The sequence below is a fragment of the Empidonax traillii genome, unplaced genomic scaffold (assembly GCF_003031625.1).
Source record: "Empidonax traillii isolate 1590-97213 ecotype Southwest subspecies unplaced genomic scaffold, ASM303162v1 scaffold5426:size8368, whole genome shotgun sequence".
NCBI lineage: Eukaryota > Metazoa > Chordata > Aves > Passeriformes > Tyrannidae > Empidonax > Empidonax traillii.
In genome coordinates this window covers 1-8368 of record NW_020960619.1, presented here as the reverse complement: position 1 = coordinate 8368, position 8368 = coordinate 1, and the positions used below count along the sequence as shown (strand labels likewise).

Here is an 8368-nt window from a genome sequence, read left to right as displayed (position 1 = left end):
TCACTTGGAACCTGGTTCGATTTTATCAACGTAAAACAAACCAGTTTGTGTCTGTGAGGCAAACGAACTGTTAACTCATTTGGAGCCCCCACATCCCATTCACTAATGACAGGTTTAAATGTTAAAAGCATACTGAAAACTAACTCCTGAGTCTCAAAGAGATGAGGAATAGTAGCACCTGCTTCCCAGAGCATGAACATATTTGATGAAATAGCCTGAGACAAGATTTGCTTTAAAAAAACAAATGCAAAATTATAAAGCCCCTACATTTTGACAGTAGGAATGTTAAGCAATGACACTTACACTGCAAATGAAAATTACTTGAGAATTAAAAGCAAAAGAATTTTAAAAATACTACATGACAACCAAGTATTAGATGCATAAGCTGTCTGTTATGAACCTCCACAAAGCCCCAGAAAGACCATATTCTACTTTTAAAGCTTAATTTGTATCAATGAAAATATGAAGCTGAAAATATTAACTAGTCTAACAAAATATTTTCTTACCATCTTCAGAAGCTGTTCCTAAACAGGAAAAATAATAAAATACATGATATTCCAAACAATACTGTCTCTCTCAAATTCCTTTTTGATATTAATCTTAGGAATCTTGACAAATTTTAACCGAGCCAAGATAGCTAAAGCTTCTGTGTTGCAACTCCATAATTGAATGGAAGTAAAATTATCAAGAAATATCCATACTACACTGTTAGGGATTTACAAAAACACTATGCACAATACTGCCTTCCAAACTTGTTACAAAACCACAAAAAACAAAATCAATAGAAAAAGTTACATTTATGAGCTAAGTCAACAAAATGACACAACAGATCAAAACAGACATTAAAAATACTGTAGTGCAAGCTCTTCTGAAAATGTAAAACATACTATTATACATAAGCTCAGAGAAAAACACAAAGACAGTGTTTCCCCACACTGGACAGCGATAATTTGATAGGAACTGCCAGCCAGGAGGATTTCTCTGAATTAAGCCTGTGATTATTTGCAAGATGTACATGGACAAGATCAAGTTTTGCTCGGCGAATTGGAAGGAATATAAGCTTGTTGAAACCAGAATACACTTGAACAAGTATGCCAAGCTTAACAAGACTTGATTTTGACAACATGAGAATCAGACAAGTCTTCTTCCTGACATCAGTACCCTAGGAATTGATGGCAAGATGCCTAATCTGCAGTCCTTCCTTCCTCTAAGTGCCTTTGAAACAAAGCTCAATATGGAATAAAATATACATTACTAGTGATAAAAGTATTAAATGCCCTGCAAAAAATCAGAGGGTACTTTAGTTTTCGTTTTCACACTCTTCTATTTCTGCCTTGCAAGAAAATACAATGCCGAAAACATCTGTTAGAGTCTTTGGTTAGTCTAAATTTAACTTTCTTAGTAAATCTGGCTATGGCTTTCTCAAGTTATAGTATCTTCAGGACAGTATTTTTAAAAAAATCCCTCTAAAAAATTAGTTCAGTGTAAATTTCAATGCTTCTTCACAAAAATCGCTTTCAGTGATATGTATGTAGGAGTGCCTCAAAGTTTTCCAGATCAAATTTGCCAATTCTTTAAAAAAAAAAAAAGCAAAAAAAAAGCCAAAAGACTGCAAAGCCAAACCCCCAAACCCTGAACTACCCTTCCAAATCCAACATTCTTCCAGAGCTGGATCCTGAAAGGCAGATTTTATGTAACACCTAAGCCAGGCTAACAGTTCCTACAAGGGGTGGTTCTGTTTCTCCTTCCTCGTGGCTCTTGTGCTACCACACAAAAGCAAAATAACAGAACACTACACAGTTTTATGAAATCAGTTTTATGGAGTTGGTTCGCCTACAGTGACTGATAATGGAATATTACAAGGCACTAACAGAAAGAAGCAATAAAAACACGTGGACAAGGTTAGTGGGGAAAGTAAAAATGGTTATTTGATCCTGGTGGTGGTTAGATCAGAACAGTTATATCAAACAACTACAGCTGGAGAGCAAAGCTGTGTTCACTCCATCTTGCACATCATATCTACAGATACCCTTCAGAAAACAAAAACCTCTGTTACTCTGATCAGTTGTGTAGCATTTCCCCTACTACTTTTAAACAGATACATGTGCAACACCATTAGCAGTGGCTACTGAAGAAAAAGCCTGCAAACATGGCCCTAGGGTGCTGGTGACAATGTGCAAAAGCTCAAGATTAAGTGTTTAGCACAAACAGTTATAAATAAATCCTATTACATGCAACACAGGGAAATATGATCTGGAATTAAGTGACAGGGACACTATTGCACTGTAAAACCCTCCTCATTTTATTTAAATAGGCTCGCCATCTTCAATGCTCAAAAATGGCTCAAATTCTTTCAAAAAGCATCTGTGCTTTAATAAAATGATTCAGGATTCTGGGTTTTAGAGATCTGTCTTCTCACTGTTTTCATTTCTATGAAAAATATCACCTGCTTTGCTTCCAGTAAATTAAATGTTCTTCAAAACACGTACCTGTTAATACTGTTAATAAACACGAATTAAAAAGCAAGCAGCAAACTAGGGATTGCACAAACTTTTAAAGTGCTTTTTAAGTGTCCCCAAGCAATAAATTAGAACTGGAATCTTTGGGCATCCAGCTGGGACTCTGAGCATCAGCTCAGAAGCTGGTGAAGCACCATATATAAAGCAGCATGAGTGAAGCATTATTTGCTCACACCTGAAACAGAAAACTGCTATGAGAAGCCTGATTCTCAACTGTTTTGCAGTCCCTCCATGTGTTTATAATAGGGTGAATTAAGAAAAAGTAAGCACTAAAACCTAGGTGGAAGACTTGGTAACCTATTTTAACAGGTAAGGTCTTCACAAGTGATTCTTTAATTGAATTACACTGTATTACAGGATTTACAAGCACTTGAAATTATATAGGTAGAGTAGATTTTGACAGAGAAGAGTTTAGTGGTATTTTTTGTAATCCGTGGTTAAGTGGTCAAGCATCTTCCAGTGCTGTTCTGCCAAGTTAAAAAAAATTTACTTTACATGTTAAACTATGAAACATGCTGGAACTAGACTGGTTAAAAAGCAGCATGTATTGATTAGAGAACTGCTCTGCAGTTAATTGAGCTTCTTTCAAAAACAGGAGTAATGCCCAATTTCTGATAAAGTTTCTGTTGCTGTACTGCCCAAACATTAACAACATTGACAAAATCAGCAATAACACATACAGTGAGACATCAAGATTACACAGGGGTTAATGAAAACAGCATAGTAATTTGTTAATGAACAAACAAATATATTAAACATCAATACTTTTACATAAAAGACACTTTAGTAAATATTTAATAGAATTAGAGGACAGACTAAACAATTTCTTACCATCCATCTTGTCAGAAGTATCCTCTTTGTTGAAAAAGCAGGCAAAGAAACATGGAAAACTTAGTGTGTTAGAATAAAGGTGTTCACAGCAGAGTCATAAAACATTAATTAAGGAAAACGCATTAATATTAAATACAGCAGACATGTTTATCTAATTCATGCATGTATAAGCTAACTTAAGTAAAGCTGGTTTCTCTCAGTCCGAGGTACAAAATTACAAAACAGGGTACAAGCACCCCGGAGAAGGATATTGCATCTCTCTGTATTTGTCAGATTTGACAAAACCCTTACAGTAAAACATTTAGAAATGCTTTCATGCTTGGTGTAAACAGTTACTGAATCATCAGTACATATCTATATAATTACTGAATAACAATATTTATATTTCTTATGAAATTTGCTACTGAGCACGAAGTCCCACCTGGAGTAAGGGACAGGAGGGAAAAAAATACTGCAATTAAGACAGATGAAAAGTGGGAGAAAGTTTCACTCTGGTTTAAAAGCATTAAATATTTACCAATTCAGCTGGAAGGTAGTGCATAAATATTCTGACAGTAACAATCAAAATTAAAATATTTAGCATGAGACATATATAATTACAGCTCAAGCCTCCTCCTCAACAAGGACATTAATACTTAAGGATGTCCAAGATAGCCAACATTTAAAATAACTAGAGAATGTCCTCCTGTTTCTAGAATAGTCTTTTAAAAAATCATAAGCAAGAGTTCTTCTATTAATAATAAAAAGGGAAGAGATGGTTGGAGATAATTACGGATTACTACGCTCATAAATTTGTGGCCCTCCGAGGTTTCGAATTTGGTAGATGTTTAAGCAAAAGGTGGATGTTTCCCTGCAATTAAGGGTAAAAATAAATTCAAACTCTAGGAGATAATGTTATTTATTTTGGTACTAATTGCAGCACCTGAGAGATGTGGAAACCATTATGGAAATACAGTAACATTTTCCTAAGCTTTTGTCAGCATTATCTTAAAAATTCTGTCATTTAGAATTTTATAAGAAGTTTACAAATTAGCCCATCTTCTGAAACACGGCACTTGCTTGGATTCACACTCCATTCATTTTAAGGCTACCTTTTGACATCTAAGAATAAACAGTATTTCGAGGTGGATTCCATGGTCAATCCACAGCTGAACAAACAACAGTCACACTCTCTACATGGGGGAGAGTGGGCAGGTTATGTGCCATTTAAACTACCTTACCACAACGCAAAAACTGTTAGGAGACTCAGCCAAGACCAGTGAAGCAGTACTGCTTGTAAACAAACCTCGGTCTCCTTGGCTACTGCTTTCCTTACACTGTCTGCACTAGGATTTGACTTCACTAGACATCGCCAGGATTACATTATTTTGCCACTTCAAACAACCATTACACTATTCTCCAACAGTGACTGCATCTGGTAGCAAAGTAAAGCTTTCCAGCAACCCAAATCCTTCCAAAGAATGTTGCTTATTATTTGTCTTGCCCACACTAACTCACCAAATCTCCAACGAGAAGAAGCTATTTCTTTATTTCTGATGTTTTTCCTGCATAGAACCACCACTGTTTATTTCACTGAAAACCCCTGTGCCCTTCTCAACCCTTGCTTACATAAGTCTGGGCATGAATCACATACTGCTTAAAATGTTCTAAAAGTTCTAAATGTTCTAAAAGTTCTAAATGTTCTAAAAGTTCTAAATGTTCTAAAAGTTCTAAATGTTCTAAAAGTTCTAAATGTTCTAAACTCTAATCAAGAGTTAATTTTCTGTGAAACTCTTAAGACCAAAGTAGTCCCTTCATTTCAGCAGCATGAAGAAGACAGATGAACAAAGCAAGATTTCTTTCTTTGTTCTCCATTTGACTTTTTTTTTCCCCTTCAAGCCACTGTGATGCTTTTACTTCTCACAACAGCTGAACTCCAGCTTTGTCTGAGGTTCAAAATCTGTCCTGTTGCACAACAAAACAGACCAGGCAATACTGAGATCTTGGAAAATAATCATCTCACAGATTTCAGGTTTTTAGGCGTTATGTTAGGAGGAACTGAGAGTTCCCATGGTTTGGCTTGGAAGGGACCTTAAGAGATCATCTGGTCCCTGCCATGGACAGGGACACCTTCCACTAGAGCAGTCTGCTCCAAGCCCCATCCAGCCTGGCCTGGAACACTGCCAGGGATGGGGCATCCACAACTCCTCTAGGGAGCCACACGCATGTCCACTTCATCAAGCAGCCTAACGTTGGCATCCACTTGTTACCCAGCAGGTTCTGCTGCCCCTTCTGTGGGCACCAGAGGGAGCCCACACCCAAAATCGCTATTCCAAGTGGCAAGTACTACTTTAAGTCAGGGATACTCACACTCACAAAATTAACACTAAAATCAGTGCTGTTCAAGCCATTTCAAGTAGGCCCTGATGAAAACAATCTACTCATTTCAAATTAAGCCTTTAAATTAAATTTTCATTTTAGAAAGCACAACCAAATGCTTTGAAAAGCATAGCCTACATATGTGCTAACATCTCCCCAAACACAAGGTAAATCAGAAGAAATATACAGTTTGTCTTCTGTGATCATCTATGGCCATACTGATATCAGAATATGTCTCCTTGGTGACCTAGCTGGTAGGTAAGCTGAAAAGTAAAACAACTAACAGTTTTGTGAATGCTGAACCTATAGCATGGATAACCTAAAAATTACAAAAACATGCCCACATTCCTTTACTGGAATTCCCACTTTTAATTCCCACTTATTGGAAATTCTAGCATCTACACCACTAACACCATCAAATTTTTTTCTGCATTCTTATCGCTTGTAGCATTTTCTGTGTTTAACAGCAAGCACTCCTATCAATGGAGACTGTGACCTACATAAAACATATACACATACTTCCACCAACATCCTCAGAAAGGAATCTATGAACTAAAATGTTGTATATTATTGTGTAAAACACTTCTGTAAAACACTTCCTGCCAGGATGTTTCTTTAGCCTTGTTGTAAAACAGTCAGCTAAAGAGCTGAGAAAATGGAAAATCAAGAGCCCTGACACTCGTTTCCCTATTATTTTTAGAAACAAAATTATCATGATCACCATATGCTGTTAAGTAAAAGTACTGCTCCTTCCAATACTTAATATTAATTCCAGATTAAGACATTTAAAGAGCATAGTATGGACACATTCTCTGCATTGGCTATCTTCCAGCACAAGAAAAAAAAAACACCTAGCAAAGTCGGTAACTTACTTCAGAGCACCTTCTCTTTTGCCACACTCCCATACTGCCAAAAACGACAACCATTTTTTTCATATACGTTAAGACTTCTGCTGTAACTTTTTGACCGAAATCCTCACAAAACGTCTCCCAGCAGGGTGCAGATGTTGCCCTTACCTAGGGAAGCGTAGGATCCTGGAGGCAGACCAGCAGCTGACAAGCGCCCAGCCCCAGCTGCCTGCCCAGCAGCGTGCCGGGCCTTCGCGCCTGCGGCAGCGTTGACGTCGATGTCACTGCGAGACCTCTGCAGGGTTCCAGGGCTTGGAACACCCTTGCTGCTGCCTGAAACTGGCAAAAAAAACCCAAACAAACAAAGAAACAAAAAAAATTACATGTAAAAGGCTAGAATTTTCTACTGTCGCGGCGCACTTGCAGAAAGCAGAGAAATCTATGCAAAATGTTTAAGTGAAGTTAAGATAGCAAGTAATTCCAGAGAGTGAAAAGCAAACTAGACCTGGTGTTGCCATGAAATGGATATAAAGGACAGTTTGTTTTACAGTAAGTACTCATCTTCACTCTGTATGAAACTTTAGCACTATTTAATGCAACTGTGTGTTCCCTCCCTAGTACAAATGAACAATTATGTGATTTATTACATTAGTCAGTGCTTCACAAACGTAAGAAAACTCACAGCATCCCCTGAGATAAAGAAGGAAGAAAACGCTCCCACACTTGAGCTAAGATAAAGCCTCAGGCAAGCTGACTGCATACTCTGAAATGCTTTAGGGTTTAATCTTCTGTACTTTTGTGTTCGCCTACTATTATTTGCTGAATTTTAACTACTCGCTTCAATTAATTTTAACCGTTGTTCTAGGTCTTCAAAACTTGACTCCCCTTAACAGTTTCAGTATCCAAAAAACAAGCATTCTCAATTACAGGCCATTTGTAAAAAGCTGCTCAATGATTTACTCGGCAAGGGGTTACTAACACACTGTGAAAAGAGACTGAAGTTATTAAATTATGAAAACTCAAGACAAAATTAAATTCTCTGAATCACAAATACGTGGTTTGGTTTTTGGTTTTGTTTGTTTGTTTTGGTTTTTTTTTAATAAAGAGCAACAGCTACATGGGAAAATATGAAAGGGACAATGAGTCTTCTATTTCCAATTGATGTAAGACTAATAATCACGAACAGACCAAAGAATAATGCTTTGTTTCTGTGAGAGGGACTGTTCCATGACAAAACTCGAAGAGAGATGATCAATTAATAACAAATTATTTCTTATACTTGCAACTACTGAAACTACATAAAACGTGAAGCGAGTGTGAGGCAATATTAGCCCCAGGTACAGTTTGTAGCAACATGTACCATTCTTTAACCTGGAAACAGGGTAAACGCTGAGACAGTAAAATTTTAAGCTGCATTTAGAACTTTCAATTCAAAGAATATAAAGATTATTACTATACACTGTGCCATATTGCTACCACCTTACCTCTGCCTGCAAAACTTGCTGGGCTGGCTGCAGACCATTTAGAAGACAGAGGCCGACTGAAAAAAGTTCATAAACCCAATAAGTAAGTTCCATGTATCATATCCAAAAGTCAACAATAAAAGAGAGAGAAAAAAAAAAATCTTCTGTTTTTTCTCCCCTTCAACCTTCTCAGCATACTTTAGATAAACATTTTAAATACAGAATGATAAGAAAAATGGAATAATACTTTATATTTTATAAAATTACATCTTCATCACAAAAGCACTCATCATTCACTTACTCACAGGCACACTTTGCTAACAAAGTTCAGGCACTACAGACATGGTCA

General features: G+C 36.9%; 1 long non-coding RNA gene across 1 annotated transcript; it reads right to left on the bottom strand.

The window, feature by feature from the left end:
- Positions 1–265: 265 nt before the first annotated feature.
- LOC114073126 lies at positions 266–8120 on the bottom strand. Its single transcript, XR_003574285.1, has 4 exons — positions 8041–8120; positions 6725–6895; positions 3351–3374; positions 266–524 (listed from the first exon to the last, which is right to left on the bottom strand). It is a non-coding gene; the product is annotated as an uncharacterized LOC114073126 (long non-coding RNA).
- Between the last annotated feature and the right edge of the window lie 248 nt (positions 8121–8368).